The sequence below is a fragment of the Sus scrofa genome, chromosome 14 (genome assembly GCF_000003025.6).
Source record: "Sus scrofa isolate TJ Tabasco breed Duroc chromosome 14, Sscrofa11.1, whole genome shotgun sequence".
In the NCBI taxonomy this organism is placed as follows: domain Eukaryota; kingdom Metazoa; phylum Chordata; class Mammalia; order Artiodactyla; family Suidae; genus Sus; species Sus scrofa.
Genome location: NC_010456.5, coordinates 83,041,673 through 83,065,613, shown reverse-complemented (window position 1 = coordinate 83,065,613; position 23,941 = coordinate 83,041,673).

The following is a 23,941-nucleotide window of genomic DNA, read 5'->3' as shown; positions in this document are numbered from 1 at the left end:
CTTCCTTTCTCTCTCTCTCTCTTTCTTTCTTTCCTTCTTTCTTTTATAATGATTATTTTTTCCACTATAGCTGGTTTATGTTGTTCTGTCAATTTTCTACTGTACAGCAAGATGACCCAGTTACAAATACATGTATACATTCTTTTTTATCACATTATCATGCTCCATCATAAGTGACTAAATACAGTTCCTTAGAAAACTATACATAGAACTACCATATGTCTATGTCTTTTTTTAGTGAGTTTTGTCAGATTATGTGTCTTTCAAGGAATTGGTCCAATTCATCTAGGTTATCAAAGTTGTGGGCATACTGTTATTTACGGTACTATTTTCCTAACCTTTTAATATCCCTGGGATCAGTAATGCCATCATCTCTTTTACTTCTGATATCAGTTTTTTCTATAATCTCTGTTTATTTCTTAGCTTGGCTAGAGACTTAATTTTTCTATTATTTTCAAAGAATTGGCTTTTATTTTTATTTTCTCTATTGATTTCCTATTTTTAATTTCATTGATTTCTATTCTAATTCTTTTCTAATTTTCCAAGTTTTTGTCCTTTTTTTTCTTGGCCATTATATGGCTCTTGGCTTACTAATCAGATTTTCCAAAATGCAGAAGCAGTCTGGGAAGACATCACTGTCTACCATAACCTGAAATTCTAATTTCTTATTGCCTAAGTTAACCTTAAAAAAAAGGGTTATTGGGGTTTGTGGTTTCTATGTTGTTGCATACCTTGCCCTTGGTACTCTCCATACCTAAACCTAATAGACTATAAGAGCATACACATGTGGAGATTGGTGGCTCAAAAATCTTATGACATGGGAAAAGAAATAAATATTTTATCCACTATGATACCCTTGAATGAAAGGCTGCTACTTATGAACACGGCCAGGAGAACCATGAGGAGTTAATCCATACAAAGTATAAAATGATTAAGGAGTGATAGGACATTGACACAGAAATTAGAAATTTAAACACTTAAAGATACAAGCCATTCTAAATAGTTAGCTCAAGAAGGCAATGAAAAGTAACCAGATACTTTGGACAAGGGAGCAAAATGCACTGCTCCAAGGAGCTGCTATAGTCTCTAAATGCAAACCTCAATCCCTGTGAAGTAGGCCAGGAAGGCTACACTACACACACACACACACACACACACACACACACTCTCACACTCACACACTCTCTCTCTCTCTCTCTCATATAGACATATATGTTGAAATTTTTTTCTCTCTTTAAGCTTTTATAGTGGAAATGAAGAACTTGTTTTTTTGATCCACATATTTTATTCAGAACTTTATGTTTATTTTTATGCCTTGTTGAATCCATTTTTGATGAAATATTTGTTTATGTATGTCGTCTCCTATGTAGATATTCATGTTTTCCATATTTTACTCTTTCCTTTTATCCCTTTTTTTTTTGCCTAATACTGCATCAAATGTATTTAAAATTATTTTCTTTGCAACTTATTCATTAGCTAATAGAACTTACTGAAATATAGTAGTAGTATTTGCTAGTAGTAGTACATTGCTTTTCTAATACAATGTATGTATCTGAACACCTACTAAAAATGTGAACCTTCTATCAGCTAGAAGTATTCATGGTCATCACTCTGTTTATTCTTGGTGTTGCTACTATAGTTTTTTTTTAAGAAATAAGATTATACATTTTCTCTCTGGATTTCAGTATACTATACACACAATCTACTTTAACAAAACAGTATTTTTTTCTCGTGAAACTTCAAAATTTATTAAGTCATCTGTGATAAAAATAGTTTTGAATTGATTTCAGTTAAATGTCATAAAAATGGGATGCATCTTATACATCTCTGGAACTTTTATGACAGCAAATTTGGTTCAAATCAATTATTTTTCTCAGTTCACAAAAGGGGTTTGCAGATGTTCAGCTAATAAACTGATCTGACATAAACGTTTCCCTTTGCGTATTTAGGTAGAGGAAAAATGTTCTATGTTGCTAGGCTTTGCTGTAGTCTTGCAGTTAGAAATGAAGAAGCACTATTTTCCTTCTCATTTGCAAAGACATTATCCATGTCTAATGTCTACACTTCAAAAGGTTAAATACTGACTCCATAACTTTTGTCGTTAGTGAGCCAGTCATAACTTCAAGTATTTTCTTCATTGTATGCCCATTCATTTTACAAGCCCTTAATTTAGTAATAATATTAATTTTTATGGCCATATTATCAGTAATAATACGATGAAGATATGATGCTAATATGTTTCCCATGTATTTATAATTTATTATTTCATTTGCTAAGCTATATACCCAAATGCTATTTTTATGTTTACTTTTTATTTCTGTGTCTGTTCTCTTCTTACCCTTTTTCTGTTCTTCCTCCTTTAGCACAGTCATAGTCACAGTAGTAGTATCCTTTTAAATTTGTAATTTGACGCTTCTAAAATGTTTAGGTAAATAGTATGTTTTCAAAACTTCTAAATCCCCAAATACTTCTTTTTCACTTCACTGATTAAGTCAATGAACTTTTGGCTAAACATAAAATTGAAGTTTCAAAATTATTTACCTGTCTATCTGTCATCTATCATCTATCTATGTTTCTTTATTACTCTATCTTTCAGGTATGTGAAATAAAAGTAAATTGGGGCTTTAATAATTAAAAGGTAATCTAATTTTTACCTTTTTCATTTCTATTACTAATTTTCTTGGCTTTTTAAATATTGTGATAAAAACATAACATTGACCTTCTTAACCATCTGAAAGGTACAATTAGTATTAAGTATATTCACAATTTTGTGAGACAAATCTTCAGAACTTTTTCATTTGTCAAAACTACACCCATTAAGCAACAACTGCCCATTCCTCCCTCCCTGCAACCACCATTTACTTTCTGGTCTAATGAATTTTATTACTTTATATAACTCATATGCAGTATTTGTCCTTCTGGGACTAACATTTCACTTAGGATAATGTCCTCCAGTTTCATCCATGTTGTAACATGTGAGAAGACTTTTTTCCTTGTTATGGCTGAATAATATTCAGTTCTACATATATACTCCATTTTATTTATCCATTTATCCATTGATGGGCATTTGGATTGCTTCTAGCTCTTAGCTCTTATGAATCATTCTGCTGTTCACATGGATGTTCAAATATCTCTTTGAGATCTTGCTTTTAATTCTTTTGGATATATATCCAGAAGTGGGATTGTTGGGTCACCTAGGATTTCTATCTTTTCATCATTTAAGAGAACTCTATGCTGTTTTCCACAACAGTAGCACCATTTTATAATCAGCAATAGTGCACAAGAGTTTAAATTTTTCCTCATCCTGGCTAACACTTGCAACTTTTTTTTCCATAAATACCATCCCAATGGGTGTGAGGTGATATCATGACTTTGCTTTGCATTTCTCAGTAATTACTGATGCTTACATCTTTTCATGTGCTTGATGGCCATTTGTTTATTTTCTTTGCAGAGTATCTACTCAAGTCCTTTGCCCATTTTTTTTTAATTTAGAATTTTAAAATCAAGTTACTTGTTTTTTTTGTTATTGAACTGTAGGATTTCTTCACAAATTCTGGGTATTAACTTCTCATTAGATATATGATTGGCAAATATATTCCCCCATTCCTAAATTGCTTTTTCACTCTGTTGATTATATTCTTTGATGTACAAAAGTTTTGATGTTTGATGTAGTCTTATTTATTTTTTGCTTTTGCTGTCTATATTACTAAGAATTACACATTGTAATATCATGTTATATTTGGTCCATAATATGTATAAACATATGTAAATTATGAATTATAATAAGTAAACAATGATGACTTTGTCATACTTTTAAAGCATAGCATCAACTATTTATCTTCATATGTGGGCTTCATTTTTATCCCCTCTGTCTCCTGGAGGTAACCCACACTATTTATTATATCGTTCAATTTTATTATATATATATAAATATAATATCACATTACACATAATAATTTATAAGGAATACATTACAGTTAATTCTTTTTTGGATTTATAGAAATTGTGTCACTCTGTATTTAAGTAAACTTTACTTGATAATTTAATTCAATTTTCTCCAAATTTATTAGTTTGGATATTCCCTGATTTTCTCAAAATTATTTAGGTAAGTAGAGCTACAGTGAGAACTCATGCAATCTGAGTCCTCAAACCATGTCTTTAATCTCTTCATTGATAACTGAGAGATACAAATTTTGCCATGAAGGTTTCTTTTTTGCAGTCTTCTTTCTGTGCATGCATTTGCGTGTTTAAATTTTAAATCAGACAAGTTGATAGTTTTCTCAATTTTTTAGTAATTTAATGTCTTTTTTTTAATCCTGATACCTCTTCTTGTTTTACAGATGTAATTCTATTTATTTGCCCTGAATAAAAATGATTATAACTGCATGAAAATGAAATGACAGGAATAATTTGAAAACATATATTAGGAAATAAAATCCATTGAGTTTAACTGAATGCATATTTACAAGTATATGGATGCTCTTCAAAAAGGAATATCCAGCAATTTTAAAATATATGGTCTAAGGCTTATTTTTAAAAATATTAAAAATGTATAGATTTTAAAAGTCATTCTTTTCTTTTTTCCCCCAAGAGCATGACTCATGAATAACTTTAGCAGCAAAACTTTCTACTTCTTCATAAGTAAAACAGAGAATTTTTGCCCTTGAATTCCTCCTTAAAGAATTTTAGAAAATTTTAGTGCCTCAGACACTATAAATATGCAAAGATTTTGCTTTTTCAAGTTATTCCTTCAAATTTTTTCTTTCTTGAAAGTTATGATTTGTGTTGACCTGAAACACTTGAAAGCACTTAGGGTAATAAAACAAATAAGAGCTAAGGAGTGGGAATTTATTGCATTTACATTATGACTTTTTTGGCAAGATAGTCAACCCCAGTACTGAGAACCCCCATTCTTGTTTGTTGTAATAAGCAAACTGGTTGATAATATTTGCTTTATGTGGCTGTTGGATAACTGTAAGAGGTTTTTTCTTTTCTTTTTTTTTTAGGGCTGCACCAATGGCATATGTAAGTTCCCAGCCTAGGGATCAAATCAGAACTACAGCTGAGGGCCTACACCACAGCCACAGCAATGCCAGATCCGAGCCGCAACTGCAACCTACACTACAGCTCATGGCAACACCAGATCCTTAATCTACTGAGTAAGGCCAGGGATCGAACCCGTGTCCTCATGGATACCAGTGGGGTTCATTAACTGCTGAGCCACAGTGAAACTCCAATAACTGTAAGATTTTTAAAGCCCTAGATAAGAACCTGAAAAGTAACTGGTTCTTGTTTCTGTTTGTTTTTCAATTTGTCTTCTCAAAGCTTCAAAAGATATGTTATAGTCATTTCTTCATAAGATCTTCTCAATTTCACAGTTCATCTAGTTTCTTAAAAACAAATAAGTGATTTTATTCAATTCAAAATTGGGGATTTGCTTAGCTAACTGTTACCATGTCTCTGCAAACTTTATTATGCTAAATTTGATTATGGTAATGCAATTAAACAACCCTACTCAGTCAGTGGCATGTAAGCAAATAACCTCTGAATTCATTGGAGATTAAAGAGAGAATAAGTACTCCAGTAAACATCTGCAGGACCATGAGAAGGAAAAACAGTTTCTTGAAACATGACATATTGCAGTAAAAAAAAAAAAAAAAAAGAAAAACTAGTTTTATAAAATCATCTGCCATGATGATCTCAGCTGTGTGTACAGGTAGAGTGAGAAAGTTATAACAATGTTGATTTGTTACAATCAATACAAACATAAAGTGAATGGAAAATTGCCTGTGAGGAACTGAAGTATTAAATACTATGTACAGAAAAATAAAATAGTACACTAACTTGTGATAATAGGTTACCACAGAAATTTTTATATAACATGAAAATTAATAATTATTACAACTTATAACTACTTTACATCATATATTTTCTAAATTTAGTCTCTCATGAAAATTATTCAATTTCTATACACTTGTATCTTACATATTTTCTATATATCCCATGCATTTTGATTTTATGTAGATCACTAGAATTGACTCTTTAGCATATTCATTATTTAACATACTGGGAAATTATTTCTTTTTGTAAGTCAGAATAAGAAAGTTTTGTTCTTTTCTCTTTTGGAGAGGTACTAGTAGGGAAGTGAACTCAGAGGGGTATGCCGGTTGTTCATGAATTTTTATTTGAATTTTATCTGAGAAATATTTTCTTCAAAAAATGTGTTATCTAGCTCTATGCATCCATACAAGAGAAGTCATCAGGCTAGATTACTAGCTGCCTCCAGTTCCCAGCTCTGCTTCTTTCTAACCACATGATCCTTGGCACACAAATTAAATTTGTTCTTAGGTTAAGTTACCTATAAAATGGGAATGTATTGGCATCTACTTTATAACATTAAATTAAACATGTAAAGTATGTAGAACAATGAATTATCCATAATAATTCTTTATTTTTTGTGAGTTTATTTTTTTTGTGATTATTAGTATGCTTATGTTTCTGCCCTATCCAACATCTATATTCATAGCTCCAGCAATGTGAATACTTCAATCATTCCATTTGACTCAAAAATCTTAGTTAAGGATATTGTTCTACACAAATAAAAGCATCAGTTTTTTTGTGTGTGTGGTTTTGTTTTTTGTTTTTTGTTTTTGTATTATCTTTTTTTTTAATGGCCATACCTGTGGCATATGGAAGTTGTCAGGCCAGGGGTCTACATGGAGCTGCAGCTAGGGCCTACGCCACAGCTATGGCAATACTGGATCTGAGCCACATCTGCAACCTATGCTGCGGCTTACTGAATCACTGGATTCTTAACCCACTAAGCCAGGCCACATCCTCACAGGGACACAGCAGGTCTTTAACCCACTTAAGCCAGAATAAGAACTCCAAAACCACCAGGTCTTACTATACATGTATAAGGGCATTTATTAAAGAATAATACAACACTCATCAATCTGAAAGTGTATACATACATTGTTACAAATTCATATTTTGCATTTTAAAAATAAAAGATCTTGCACTTCTGAATTGGTTCACAATAGTTTGGTTTTAAGGCAGTAACATCACCAACTCTTATTGTCTTAAAATCACAGTGCTCCCATGTGTATCCATCTATGTCAGGAGAGGCACCAAGAGTATCAGTTACCATCTAGAATGTAGACTCTCTTTCCAAAAGGGAAGGGAGAATGAGGTGAAGTAGCCACATCTCTTAAACATCTTTAGAGAAGTGACCTGCAATTTTGCTTTGCTCACATTTTATTGATAACAGCAAATCTTACGGTCATGATTATCTTTCAGTAGGTGAAGAAGTTCAATAATACCATAAGCTAAAGGAGAGAGAGCTGTAATATTTGTTAAAAACCCAATGACTCCCACTGTTTATATTAATTGACCTGTGGAGAGGGACATAAGAAATTAGGGTGCTGTGTAATGGTTATGCTATGGTCTAATAAAAAATTCAATGGGGGGGCAGTCAAAAGGTAAAAAATAATTGAAAAAGACAAATGACCTAGCAAGGCACACACACACACTGAGCCTTCTGGAAAATCTTAAAGAGGGAGTAGAGGAGGAATTTACAGAGACAAATGCCATACTAGGCATAATGGAGAGAGAATATAATCATCTCCCATGATTGATCAAGGCCTTGGGTCCAAACTTTGTCCCATCAACATGATATAGCAGAAACTTGGCTTAATCATTGTATGACCACTTTGGAACTCATCTGGCTAAATCAAGAAGCTGGTATCAAACCTGGGAGTACACAGTTGCATCTGTGTAATATGGCAGAACCCTAGGATGAGGCCAGGTCTGCTACTTCTATATTCTTGGGTAAAGAGTACCAGTCCAGCTAAACTGCCACTTTTCAGATTTCTACCATAAGTTGGGCTGTCTTAAACTCTCAGCTTTAGCTGGTTTCTACAGAGTTTTTCAGAAGCTAGTCTGTGAAGAATTAGTCTTGGATAAATTAGCCCTCACTTTTCAGTGGAATAATAAAGAATACTCTTTTTCCCAGTTGAGTTTTAAATTTTTTGTGAGACAAATAAATTAAGCAATTGAAGATAAATATATCAGATTTATTGCTGATAGAGGCTGGGTGGAAATATTAGGTGTGCAACAAAAATATATAATTTTTCAGTTTATATGTTTACATGAACATAAGTAAAGATGCAAATGCATGTGCATATCAATGGGAAGGGAAGGTTTCGGAAATGGAGAAATAATGATCAGTTATTTTTATTTAAGAACATTATATAGACTTACATAAAATACAACTCACTCTATTAAACAGAAACAAGGGCTGGGTAAGCCCTAATCTTTGAAAGGGTGTCTGCATTTACTACGTCCTCTCTGGATGAAGCACGCAATTGTTGGCAAAGTTCTACAAATCTAGTTAATTTTGGTATTTTCTTTTTTTCATGGAAGTATAGTTGATTTAAAATATTGTGATAGTTTTAGGAGTACAGCATAGTGACTCAGTATTTTTGCAGAGTATATTCCATTATAGTCTATGAAATTTTCTTAATTTGATTCTAGGGTCTGTGCTTTATCTCTTGCGGTGCAGTGGGTTAAGGATCTGGCACTGTCACTGCTGTGGCCTGTGCCACTGCTCTGTTGTGGGTTCAATCCTGGCTTGAGAACTTCCACATAGGCAGCCAAAAAAAAAAATAAATAGTAAAATAAAATAAAATAAAATAAATAAAATAAAATAAAATAAAAGGATTAGATGTGACTGACTATGGAATAAGAATTGTATTGTGTTTCTATACATAAAATGTCAAAACAACCTCTATTTATTGCATGGTATATATTTATACTTATATACAGAGGTTCACACCAAATATACTTCAGGCAAAAGAGATAGAATGGTTAGTTCACCTGGTGGTCTAAACTACAGAAATGCTTCACACTAGTGAGAATGCTTGAAATGAGTTGAGATAGAAAAAAGCACATGAGCATTTAACTGCATATGATTAACCCTGGGTGGTGAAAAAAAGCATATAACCTGCACCAATATATTGAATTTTCAAAATAGCAGTGGGGATCATGGCTAGAGATGAGGTTTCTATGGAAGGTTAAATCCTAGAAGCTTTTTTTTTTAATGCTACAATCTGTTTAATGTTTATTTCTTTGCTTATGCAAGTCCCTTTCTTATCCACTCGTCTGTACTGATAATATATTATTATGAATTTAAGAGGTATCCTCTTTGTCACATCTCTTTACAAAATCCTTCAAGGTTAAATTTTCCAAGAAAATGTTTCATATTTTTTTGTGTGTCAAATTTTGAGTATGAAGCCATAACCATAAAATATCAGAATCCATTTTGCTTGGGTCTCCTGTAGAACTTTATAGAATAATATATACAATGGTCTCAATTGTTTTGTTTTTTTTTTTTTGAAAACTGCTATACTTCTCTCATCTGAATATTTACATGGTACAATAAACTCATTCTAGATGGTGTTATGGGCTAAATTGTGTCACCCCCATATTCATATCTTAACACCTTAATCCCTAATACCTCAGAATGTAAATGTATTCAAAAATAGGACCCTTAAAGAGGTAATTAAAGTTAAAGAGGTCATATAAGCAAGTTCAATCTAACTGGTGTACTATAAGAAAGGGAATTAAGACATGCAAAAGGAGACATCAGGTTTGTATAGCTACAGAAAAAGCCACACAAGGAAATAGCAAGAAGGAAAATATCTACAAACCAAAGAGAAAGATCTCAGGAGAAACCAACCTTGCCAACACCTTGATCTTAGATTTCTAGCCTCCAGACCTGAGAGGAAATAAATTTCTGTTGTTTAAACCTCCCAGCCTGTGGTATTTTGTATCTTGGCCTTTCATATTAATGCAGATGGGAAATGTATAAAAATTGTCAGCCAAAACAAAGAAATAGACAAATACAGAAACAGTGTTTTCTTATGCAATTAAGTTTGCTAAGGATCAGGACACAGATTTTCCTTAGGAATCATGAACTTGTTTCACATCACAAATTTCCCCTTGAAGGCACTTTGAATGGAACAGATTAAATAAGAGCAAAGGAAGCCAAAATTAGGTTAAGCCAAAACTAGTAACACTATAACATCAAACTTAGAAACCATCAAAAAGAAGTGGCTGTTCAGAGAGAAATTCATTTATACTTGAAATTTTGACTGCATTTAGGGACAAAACATTTTTTTTTTAAAGATATATATTATAGGACCATTACTTTTGGAAAGAAAATGGCTGAAATGGGATGCACAACAAAAGCTCATTTGGGGAATACTGAGACATTGCTAAAATATTCAACTTATTTTTCTATTGTTCAGTGAAGTGTTTCAAACTTTCCTACTGAGCACATCATGTTAAATCCCTAATGCAAATAGATTCAGTTCCAATTCATTTCATTCCCATGTTTTACTTATTTGTATCCTACCGAGCCATTTTTGATGCCAGATTTGTCTTCTTTTCTAAGATTTTATTTTTTACCTATTCATTTTCCCACTGAGGAGTTCGCTAGATGCCCTGTCTAGCAATAAGTGATATTTAAATAAGTGTCATATATTTGGACTCTAATGGTCAGTAACCATCAAGCTGGAAAGAAAAATATAGCTTTACAATTTGCATAAGGCAATTATGGAAACTGACTAATTCTGACCTTTTAATAGGATTTGTTATACCAATTTTTTAAAAACCCTTACAATATCTGAATGTAGATATCTGCTCACAGGAGAGAGCTGTATTCTTTTTTTTTTTTTTTTGTCTTGTATTCTTGTATATGGCTATCACTACTACCAGAATATCTGTAAGTAAATTAATACAAGAATAAAAAAAAAAAAAAAAAAAAATATCTGTTAGTAATTAATACTGGATATGGAACACAAAGGAATAAATTTGCTCTGAAAAACTAGTCAATTGATATTTTGTTTCACATAGGAACTAAATAGAAAAAATCCTCTTTTATTTACTCACATGAAAAGTGGTAGATATCTGAATGTAAGCCTAGGAATTTTGCATTTCTCTGTTCTTTCTGTTATACTAATGTTCTAAGGAGAGCTTCGGTCACAAACGTTTTTCAAGGCTGGAAATTCTTGGCCAATGGAAGAAAGGTCATTAAAAAGAAAAACGAAGAGCAAGATGGCAGAGGAGTAAGAGGTCATGCTCACCTTCTCCCACAGACACATCAAAAAAACACATCTACATGTAAAACTACTCACAGAGAACATCAACTGAATGCTGGCAGAAGAACTTAAACCTCCAAAAAGGCAAGAAACTACTGACATAACTGGGTAGAACAAAAGAAAAAAAAGAGAGAGAGAAAAAGAATCAGGCCTGAGAGGGAGCAGGGAAGGAGAAAAGGAACCCACATCCTGGAAAGCCACCTAATTGATGGAAAGATCAGCCAAGTTGGAAGGACCTCAAAGTCTCCAAGAAAAGTACAGCAGCTGGACTGAGAACAGCACAGCAGAGTGAGAGCTGCACAGACCATCTGAACCACTGGCTTGGACACCACAGCCTGAGATGCTCGGGTGGGGGCTGGGCACTGAGACTCAGGCTCCGGAGGTCATTCCCAGGAGAAGACTGAGGCTGGCTGTGTGCAACAGCCTGAAGGGCTAAGCAGCAGTGCACCATGGCTGAGGAGAGGAATGCCACAGCAGAGGGAACCTGGGAGAAGGTCTGGACCCGCAGGAGAGGCAGGGCGCTATTGTTGGGAAGGGCAAGAGGAGGAGAGGTGGACCACCATAGGAAACTCCCTGCACCAGGCATGCACATGTCCCGGGCTCTCAGGGCAGGGCAGTTCTGGCACAGGCTACAAGGATGTGAGAAGCCTCTTGCTCATTTAGGGGAGACTGGGTGCTTCTTGTGCAGCCTACTGGGGGCCAGGCACCTCTTGGGTGGGCTAAGGCATCAGGGGGCTAAGTGTGATGTGGTGCCTCTTGCATGAGCTACAGGTGGCAGGGACACTGTGGCGATTGTCTAAGAGGCCAGAGGGAGGTGTGGCTTGCACCACCGGGGGCCTGTGAGTGAACTCTACCTGTGACCCCAGTTACCTCAGGGGTTGGCAAAGAAGAAAAAAAGATGGCAGTGCAACCAAGCACCATTTGCTGTTGCTCTCACTCGCTTGGGAACACAAATGCCCTGCAGCTGCCACTGCCAAATGCTCTGGAGGCGCCTGGACACTGTCTCTTCCCAATACCCTAGTGCAGCACCTTCTGTTAGAGCTAAGTGGGACAGAGTGGTTCTTAAGTGGTCTGCAGGGGGTGGGGGCAAACCACCACAGTTATCTCTGGCTCCAGAGGTAGGTGTGGCCCACTGCCACTGGGGATACCTGAACAAAAATCACTTGCAGCCCCATTCACTGAAAGGGCACCACAGAGGAGGGCATTGTGACCAAATACCACCTGCTGGTGCTCTTGCACCCCTGGGAACACACCTGCCACGCTGCTGCCACTGTCAAATGCTCTGGGCAGTACCCACATGCCTGATCTCTATCAATTCCCAGGATTCTGCAACTAGGAGCAGCTGTAAGGCACCTCCTATGTGTGCTAAGTGAGACAGGTTGCTTCTTGCTTGGTCTGCAGGTGGTTGGGGCAAACCACAGCAGTCATTACTGACTCTAGAGATAGTCATGGCCCCTCTCAATGGGGGTCCCTGAAAAGGCACCACCTGGGGTTCCAATCACCTCAGAGGAGGGCATTGCAATCAAACACAAGCTGTTGTTGCTCTCACTCCCTGGGAACTCACGCACCCTGCTGTTGCTACTGCCAAATGCTCTGGTCACCTTGAAGAGCGGCCTAGAGCATATTACCACTTCCCAGGGCCCTGCAACTATGAGTAGCCTGTGCAACCTTCCTGTAGGTCCTTGCTGCTGTTGAGAGCCCAATGACCAGGCACTGAATGCTGGCCATACCCAATGCCTCCTTCTCCCTAAAAACACACTAAGCATCCTGGTGATAACAGCCTGCTCACACCAAAGAAAAAGACAGCGAATATTCAATCTGCCACACCAAAATTAAACAGTAACCCGCCCCAAAATACGAAGGGGTACTCTTACATAGAAGTAGCCTTACAAGGCTACAGTTCGGCTTCCCCAAACTCACAGAAAAAGGAAAACACAAGCAAGATGAAGAAGATCAGAAACCATTCCCAGTTAAAGCAACAGGAGAATTCACCTAAAGCAGTCAATGAAACAGACCTCTGCAGTCTGACAGACACTAAGTTCAAAAGGGAGGTAGTGAAAATACTGAAGAAATTGAGAAAGGATATGAATAGTAATGCAGGTTCCTTAAGAAAGGAACTGGAAAATATAAGGAGGAGCCAAGAAAAACTAGAAAATTCATTTGCAGAGATACAAACTGAGTTAAAGAGCAAAATGAATAATGCAGAGGAATGAATTAGTGAGGTGGAAGATAGAATAATAGAAATCACCCAATCAGGACAGCAGACAGAAAACCAAATGAAAAAAATATGAAAGCAATATAAGAGAACTATGGGATACCATAAAGCAGGCCAATCTACACATATTAGGAATTCCAGAAGGAAAAGAAAAAGAAAAGGGGATTGAATATATATTTGAGGAAATTATGGCTGAAAACTTTCCAAATCTAAAGGATACTGATATCAAGATGCAGGAAGCACAGAGGGCCTCAAACAAGTTGAACCCAAAAAGGCCCACACCAAGACATTATAATGAAATGGCAAAAGTGAAAGATAAAGAGGGGATTCTAAAGGCAGCAAGAGAAAAGCAAAGCATTAATTATAAGGGAACCCCCATAAGGCTATCAGCTGATTTCTCTACAGAAACACTAGAGGCCAGAAGGGAGTGGCAAGATATATTTAAAGTGCCAAAAGGAAAAAATTTGCAAAATAGAATACTCTATGCAGCAAGAACAGCATTTAAAATAGAAGGGGAAATAAAGAATTGCTCCAACAAAAAGAGCTAAAAGAGTACAGCAATACTAAACCCATTCTAAAAGAAATACTGAAAGGCCTTCTCTAAATTAAAAAGAGAGAGAGAAGAAAAAAAGAAGAATTAGGATGGAGGAAATCACAACTGGAAAGCAGTCACTTAAATAAGCCAGCATACAGATCTAAACATGAAGATGTTAAAAATATATATATCAAAATCATACAATGTGGGTAAGGAAAGTAAGTAAATATAGATTCTTTTTTTTTATTCTAATGATGTGTTTGAGCCTATATGACTATCAGGCAAAAGCAAACAGATATAGGAAGGGGTTAATGTACCTAAAAAACAAGGCAACCACAAGTCAAAACCAAACATTATTACAGTCACAAAAACTGAAAAGAAAAGTACTCAGGCATAAAATAATGGAAACCATCCAACCAAAAAAAGAAAGAAAGAAAAGAGAAACATAGAATCAACTGGAAAATAAGGTTTAAAATGGCAATAAATACATATCTATCAATAATCACCTGATATATCAATGGACTGAATGCTCCAATCAAAAGACACAAAGTGGCAGATTGGATAAGAAAGAAAAACCATCAATCTGCTGTCTATGAGAAACTCACCTCAGTGCAAAGGACACATATGGATTGAAAGTGAGGGGATGGGAAAAGATATTTCATGCCAATGGACCAGACAGGAAAGCAGGAGTTGCAACACTCATATCAGACAAAATAGACTTGAAAAACGAAGGCCATTAAGAAAGACAAAGAAGGACACTATGTAATGGTTCTAGGATCCATTCAAGAAGGATATTACAATTATCAATATATATGCCCCTAATATAGGAGCACCTAGATACCTCCAACAAATACTAACAGACATAAAAGGAGAAATGGATGGGAATGCATTCATAGCAGGACATTTTAACACTCCACTCACATCAATGGACAGATGCTCTAGACAGAAAATCAATAAGACAACAGAGATCCTAAAGGACACAATAGAAAAGTTAGACTTAATCGACATTTCCAGGACATTACATCCAAAAAAATCAGAATATACATTCTTCTCAAGTGCACACCCAACATTCTCAAGAATGATCACATACTGGGGCACAAAGCTAACCTCAACAAATTTAAGAGTATGGAAATTGTTTCAATTATCTTCTCTGACCACAATGGCAGGAAACTAGAAATCAACCACAGGAAAAGAAATGAGAAAAAAATACACTACATGACAACAAGCTACTAAAAAACCTATGGGTCAATTAGAAAATCAAGAAGGAAATTAAAAAATACCTCATGACAAATGATAATGAAGACACAACCCCTCAAAATCTAAAGGATGCCACAAAAGCAGTGCTCAGAGGGAAATACATGGCAATATAGGCCTTCCTCAAAAAAGAAAAATCTCAAATCAACAACTTATCCCACCACCTAAACGAATTGGAAAAAGAACAAACAAAACCTAAAGTCAGCTGAAGGAAGGAAATCTTAAAGATCAAAGAGGAAATAAACGAAATAGAGGTTAAAAAAATAGAAAAAAAATCAATCAAACCAAGAGCTGGTTCTTTGGAAAGGTAAACAAAATTGACAAACCTCTGGCTAGACTCACCAAGAAGAGGAGAGGAAAAACCCAAATAAACAACACAAGAAATGAAAAAGGAGAATTCACAAATGATACTACAGAAATACAAAAAACCATGAGAGAAAACTATAAATAGTTGTATGGTAACAAATTTGACAACCTAGAAGAAATGGACAACTTTCTAGAGACTTACAGCCTGACAAAACTGAATCGAGAAGAAACAGAACAACTGAACAGACCGATCACTAGAAATGAAGTATGTTATAAAAACACTCCCTACAAATAAAAGTCCAGGACCAGACGGCTTAACAGGTGAATTCTACCAAACAGCTAACGAGGAACTTTTACCCATCCTCCTTAAACTTTATCAAAAGGTTGAAGAAGAGGGCATACTACCATCACCCTAATTCCAAAACCAGACAAAGATACCATAAAAAAAGAAAACTACAGGCCAATATCTTTGATGAATACAGACACAAAAATTCTCAATAAAATTTTAGCCAACCGAATCCAACAGCATATCATGAAGATCGTACACTACGACCACGTGGGATTCATCCCAGGTTCACAAGGATGGTACAACATATGCAAATCAATCAATATCATACACCACATTAGCAAAGGAAAAGTCAAAAACAACACAATCATCTCAACAGATGCAGAAAAATCATTTGACAAAGGCCAACATCCATTCATGATAAAAACTCTTACCAAAGTGGGGATACAGAAAACATACCTTAACATAATAAAAACCATTTGTGACAAATCCACAGCAAATATAATACTCAATGGAGAAAAGCTGGAAGACTTTCCACTAAAATCTGGAACAAGACAAGGATGCCCACTCTCACCACTGTTATTCAACATAGTACTGGAAGTCCCGGCCATAGCCATCAGACAAACAAAAGAAATAAAAGGCATCCAAAGAGGAAGAGAGGAGGTAAAACTGCCACTGTGTGCTGATGACATAATACTATATATAGAAAACCCTAAGGACTCAACCCACAAACTACTTGAACTGATCAACAAATTCAGCAAAGTAGCAGGATATAAGATTAACCTGCAGAAATCAGTTGCATTTATGTATACCAACAATGAAATATTAGCAAAGGAATACCGAAAAACAATACCTTTTGAAATTGCACCCCAAAATATCAAATACGTAGGAGTAAACCTGACCAAGGATTTGAAAGACTGTATGCAGAGAACTATAAAACATTAATCAAGGAAATTAAAGAGGATTCAAAGAAATGGAAAGATAATTCATGCTTCTGGGTTGGAAAATTAGTATTGTAAAAATGGCCATACTACCCAAAGCAATGTACAGATTCAATGCAATCCCTGTCACATTACCCAGCACGTTTTTCACAGAACTAGAAGAAACAATCCAAAAATTTATATGAAACAACAAAACACCCAGAATTGCCAAAGCAATCCTGAGAAACAAAAACCAAGCAGGAGGCAAAACTCTCACGGACTTCAGGCAATATTACAAAGCCACAGTCATCAAGACAGTGTGGTACTGGTACCAAAACAGACAGACAGACTAATGGAACTAAATAGAGAACTCAGAAAGAAACCCAGACACCTATGGCCAATTAATCTTGGACAAAGGAGGCAAGAACATAAAATGGGAAAAAGTCAGTCTTTTCAGCAAGTATCACTGGGAAACCTGGACAGCTGCATGTAAACCAATGAAGTTAGAACACACCTTCACACCATGCATGAAAATAAATTCAAAATGGCTTAAAGACTTAAATATAAGACAAGACACCATCAAACTCCTGGAAGAGAACAGAAGCAAAACATTCTCTGAAATCAACCTTATGAATATTTTCCCAGGTCAATCTCCCAAAGCAACAGAAATAAAAGCAAAAATAAACCAATGGGGCCTAATCAAACTGACAATTTTTGCACAGCAAAGGAAACCCAAAAGACAACTTGCAGAATGGGATAAAATACTTTCAAATGATGCAACTGACAAAGGCTTAATCTCTAAAATACACAAACAACTTATACAACTCAACAGCAAAAAAGCCAACAATCCAATTGAAAAATGGGCAAAGGACCTGAAGAGACACTTCTGAGTGAAGTAAGTCAGAAAGAGAAAGACAAATACCACATGATATCACTTATATCTGGAATCTAATATAAAGCACAAATGAACTTTTTCTCAGAAAAGAAAATCATGGACTTGGAGAATAGACTTGTGGTTGCCAAGGGGAAGGGGGAGGGAGTGGGGTGGATTGGGAGCTTGGGGTTAATAGATGCAAACCATTGCCTTTGGAATGGGTTAGCAATGAGATCCTGCTGTGTAGCACTGGGAACTATGTCTAGTTATTTATGATGGAGAGAGAAAATGATAATGAGAGAAAAAAGAATGTGTACATGTATGTGTAACTGGGTCACCATGCTGTACAGTGGGAAAAAAATTGTATTGGAGAAATAACATTTAAAAAATAAATAAAAAATATAATAACTCCATTGAAAATTAAAAAAAGAAGAAAGATGAATTTGATAATAAACTATTAGAAAATATTAGTAGAGAGTATAGGTCTCTTGTCATTTGGGAAAGCAATTTTTATTGGACTTAAACACATAATAAAAATTCAATTTGATTACTCTTATTTCCATAATACATATTTCTGAGGCATAATTGAACTGTGGCCTTAAAACAGGATCATAGCAGCAGCCTTAAATAGTGTCCCTCTAGTCCTAATTTTGTAGTAATTTTACTATCCCTTTAAATCATACCTTCGAAATTTCTTTCTCCTGAATTATTGCTCAAAATATAACATCCAAATTTAGTTAACTTTATATTTAAGAAAAAAATTTCTTGTTAAGGGTTCAGGAGAGTGCAATCTAAAAACAGTATATGTCAGCTGATGTGAATGACCAATAAGGTTAATGATTTAACAGAATTGGGAAACTGATTTTGTAGAAGCTCTCAAAAGTAATTAGACCAAAATTCTTGGAGAGGAGAAAGAATAAAATTAGACGAGTAGTCTTTCAATGAACACGAGAAATAAGAATAATTATAAATATATAGGGAAGTTTGCTGATAATAGATCTGGTTTAGGAGGCTGTAGAAATTATGTTCTGATTGTTTACATTTTCCTAAGAGATGGTATCTTCTTTAGCTACAAATGACCATACCTGAAGAGATTAGAATCAATGAGAAAGGAAAAAAAAATAGTTGAGTATAGAGACTACATCTAAGAAATTGTGATCTTATCCCCCAATTCATTAAGAACCTACATCATAAATGTAGAGTCCACTCAGCATGGTTATATATTTTACCTCTAAGACTGACCATCATTTTTAAGGACACAGGAACAGGCATGGTGTAGGTCAAGGTGTGAAGCTTTACCAAGTGGGTATGACAAAGAGAGAATCAGAAAATCTGAGGATGGGAGGAGACCAAAGTGATGACATAGGAGAATCCACCCACCATGTCCCCCCAACAGAGATCAATGATTAGATAGCTATGTACAAACAAAAACACTTCTAGAAGACCTGTAGAGGGCCTTTAGGAAGGTTCAGCAACAGAGTGAAATAAAAAACCTAAGAATATTACACAAGAAGAGAAGGAAGACTGCTTCATTTTTGTCTGCATCATCCTATTGCCCATGAAGGCACTGTTTAATACCAAGAAAGAATTTCCCAGCTAGAGAGTTTCTGTCACAAGAAAAGAAACTGTTGTTAGTAACCAGCTTCTCCGACCTTTGGGGACACTACCTAAAGGTCAGAACCAGCAAAGATGAGATATATAGTGAGGCTAGGAAACAAGAAAAAAAGCAGGAGCAGACAACAGTGGGAGTGATGGCTGTTCAGAGACCTCAGAGACTGGCTTTGCAGACAAGCACAACAGATTTGAAACTATATGAGAATGAAATACATTAATTAAGTTAAAGATAAGACTGAAATGAAGAGGATGAAAAACTATAAAGCTCATAATGAAATCAGTGAAGCAGAACAGAAAATTAAATAACTGTTAAACATTTATTTATATGTAAGCAGAATATATCTTTTGGTGATAGAAGAATAAATAATATCACAATAAGAATATGTGTCTAGAGTGCCTGAATGTTATGAAAACCATCAAATAAAATGTTCAGTTCTTTTCCAACTGATTTATGGGAAATAAATTTTTTCAGAAATTCAATGACCAAAATTATAATTCAAAAAATTATTTTAATGTTTATAGGAAATAAAAACAGATAAAATTGTTTAGGAAAAATAGTATAATTTTTTTCAGATACTATAATTTATATGTGTAATGATTAAATAAGTGTGATTTAATAGGTCAATGAAATGGATTTTCTAGAAACAGATCAGAGTATGGCAAAGATAAAAGCAATGAGACTTTCCATAAGCATAGACATATAGCCAATGAAATAAAACAGACTATAGTAGATGACATAGAATTTAAAATCCAGAAATAAACCCATATATTCTTAGTCAATTGCTTTTTTCCTCAATGGAGAAAGAACAGTGTTTTGAGCAAATGGTGCTGGGATCACTAGATAATCACATGCATAAGGAAGACATTGGATCCTTTCCTTATATCACTTTCAATAATCAAAATGAATCATAGCCTTTAAATTTAAGAAGTAAAACTATAAACTGTTAGAATGGCAGTAAATCCTCCTGACCTTAGGTTAGGCAGTGGTTTCTTAGATATGGCACCAGAACCATAAGCCACAAAAGAGAAGTGGATAAACTAGATTACATGAAAATTTAAAACTTTGTGATGCAAACAATACAGTCAAGACAGTGAAAAGACAATCTGCTGAATTGTTACAAGAAAAATAAAGCCTGTCGTTACAGTGGGCTATTTTAGATAGTTCTGACAGAGAAAGTTCTCTGAAGAAATGAATTTTGATCAGGGACATAGATGAATTGAGGGGTAAAAAATATCTGGGAGAAGGGTGCATCAGGCATAAAGAATATTAATCTGGAGTCAGCTAAGCAGGTAACTTGTTTATCATGCTTAGAGAACAGCAAGGAGATATCAACGGCTAGATGGAATTGTGCATATGAGGGGCAGGGATAGTTATGAGAAGATGCTGGGAAGGCTGTTTAAAGTAAGTCAAAACTGGGACTTTAAATTTTATTCTAAGAGAACTCTTCATAAGGTTTTGAATAGAGGACTTTAAAAAAACAAAACAAAACAAAACAAATTCTCTAGCTGCTGCGAGGATATAGCATGTTCTTATTTATAAAGCCAAGGGGCATCTCCACGACATGTGGGGCACTATCTATTGAAACAGAAATTCTGTACAGTATACTAGGACAGGGCAGGAGTAAGAGGACTGATTAATGGGACAGGACAATTGATTTCCTCCAACTCTAACTTATAAATTCTAGTCACGGTAAGATGATCAATATCTTTTGACACTTTAATATTTCAGTTTATTTTAAAATCTTTATTCCGGTAATGTGAATAGAAATAATTTGCAGAAGAGCCTAGCACTTTTGATGAAAGAACTGAACTGCCTGTACTTTTCCTAATTGCATTCCTTGTTCTACCTTACTTTGCCATTTCAAAATAAATTCTTTTTGTCAAATTAGTGAGATAATTTCCTCATCATATTAAAATAACTTTGTCTAAACCTAATGGTTTTTATTGCTCATTTTAAAAAATATCCACTTTGCTACATTTTATTAACAGGTATTTTACAAATTTCCCATTACTATCTAATTGTGCAAAATGCTCTTGCCTATTCTTCTTATTAAAGCCAGGTTTTTAAATGAATTCAATATATTAGCATTAAAAAATAATTATTAATTTCATGCCTACTTGTCTTCTATGTGTTTTATTTCTAAGATATTTATGTAGGTCCTTCCTATTCTTTTAAACCTTTGCATAGCATAAACTATTTTTTTCCACTGGTCTCAGATTTATCTACATATCTAAAAAATTGTCAGAAGTTCCCTGTGGGTGTGGCAAAAAATATATACTGTCTTTCACCCTAGTTTTTTCACCCCAAACCACAGTAATCCTTATTTCCATCACTAAGTTTACAGAAGGTTAGTTTTTGAACAACCAAAAAGATAAACTGTTTTTCTAAATTTTACATTTAAGGAATGCATATGTCATGCCATAATTATGTGAAGATGATATTTTCTCTGCCTTTTTCTCCTTTTTTTTTTTTTTTTTTTGCCTTTTCTTGAGCCATTCCTATAGCATATGGAGGTTCCCAGGCTAGGGATCCAATAGGAGCTGTAGGCACCAGCCTATGCCAGAGCCACAGCAACGCGGGATCTGAGCCATGTCTGTGACCCACACCACAGCTCACGGCAACACCGGATCCTTAACCCACAGAGCAAGGCCAGGGATCGAACCTGAAACCTCACAGTTCCTAGTCAGATTCGTTAACTACTGAGCCACGACAGGAACTCCTTCTCTGCCTTTATCAACAGAAATATTGACTAATATCTCTAGCATGTATATAAGCATCACTTGAGTTTCTCATTTCTTTAGCTGTTGTCCTGATACTTTACTTAGTTTTTTTTTTTTTTTTTTTTTTTTTTTTTGGGCCAGGGATCAGATCTGAGCCATAGCTGCAACTTAAGCCACAGCTGTGGCAACACCAGATCCTTAACCCACAGTGCCAGGCCCAGGGATCAAACCTGCATCCCAGCGCCCCAAGGTGCCACCAATCCTTTTGCACTCTTATTCTTCTGATATTTTAAATCACTTAACAACAGAAGGTAATTAAAAATTACTGATTATATTAAAATCATTAATTCATCAGTACGTGCTTATTTATGATTAATTTTTTACCTATGTTCAACCATCCTTATTTTCTTTACCAGTATCAGATTAATATATAGATACTAGAGCTCTGAAGAAGGTGATTCTGACAGTCTTTGCCAAATTAATCACTGCTTTGGTGGAGAGATGAAGATTTGGACTTTTCCAACCTAACATTTTTTAGTGATGGCAATGGGAGTTTATTTAAATGACATTTGAGCAAAATTTAAGTAAAAAAATGGAATCTAAAGGCAAACTGGACATATATTAACAATGTCCTATCTTAGAAATGTATCTGAAGTTGAAGTTTTAAATAAATCAATTTCTGAGAGACTTTCCTGACATTAACAACTCATTTTGTATTTTAACCCATCCAATGTCCAATGAGTTCTACTGACCAAAGCATATATTTGTAGGAAAAACCCTTATTGTGTGTCTACTGAAACACTGCATTATATATTCTGAAAAATACTGACAGTAAAAATTAAGCTAAATGCTTTTTGAGGAGATAGCACCATAAACTTACGCTGATTTCAGCTATATCTCAATGGTAATGAACAAACTATCATTTTTAATCTCTTAATAATAGCATCTTAATGCTTAAGAAATGGTGAAGTTGTATACAAGCCAGTAATTTGCATCAAGAACCACTTTTATTGATATCTAATGTTAATAGCACTAAACACTTCAGTGGTGTGTTATATCACTGCTCCTCAAGAAATCAATATTGCAAGTTTGACGATCATTTGGAAATCCATAAAAATACAAATGTATACGGGCTTAAATAAAGACCCTGGCTTGTGAGGTTAGTAAGAATTCACATTTATAGTTTAACCAAAATAAGCCTAACACTTACATTTATTTTCTCAAGAGCAGTGCCACTCTCTGAGAAGCAGAGCTGTAGAATTATATCTGAACTACTACCAGCAATGACATTTAATCATCATCATTTAAATTGCTTTTCTCAGAAATTATTGTCCACATCCACAGTTTCATATTTCATTTATTAGATGTAATATTGTAAACTACAACCAAATATTTTAACAAGTAATATGTTTTATCTAGTTTTATTTTGAAATCTTTTTTAAAAATAAAACAACTATTGCAGGAGAAAAAGAAACTGTATTTGAGAAGAATAGTGATTTCCCTTCCATTTTCTCTAACAGTATGACTAGAATTTATAATTAATAGATTTCACAAAGTCTTTCTTCTGTTATTCTAAATGGAACATTTTAATTGCTGTTATTATATTTTCCTGCAATTTCATATACATAATTAAAATGCTTTATTATAAAAGCTTAGTAAAACAAAAACTTCCATCTGAGATGATTATGTTTCTTTCAAAAGTTTCTTGGCCAAATTCATAGTATTACCATCTTGACCATCATCCCTCGAGGAAAATAATGAACCTTCTGAGCAGGAAGCAGTCTTGCAGTTAGATTCACATCATTGTAAAAATTTTTGAGAGATCAATAATGATATTTTAATAGTGCCATATAAGTTTCATATACATTTTTTCAAGTGATTTTTTAATTTTTTCTTTAATGTAATTACTTAAGTTAAAAACTAAAAAAAATGGATAAGGAAAAACACTGAATTACCCTCACAGTGGCTGCTAACAATTTTTTTTAAGATAGTGTGTTTTGTATTATCTATTTTTTCTAACTTTTAAACCCAAATACAGTGTTTTAAAACAGAGC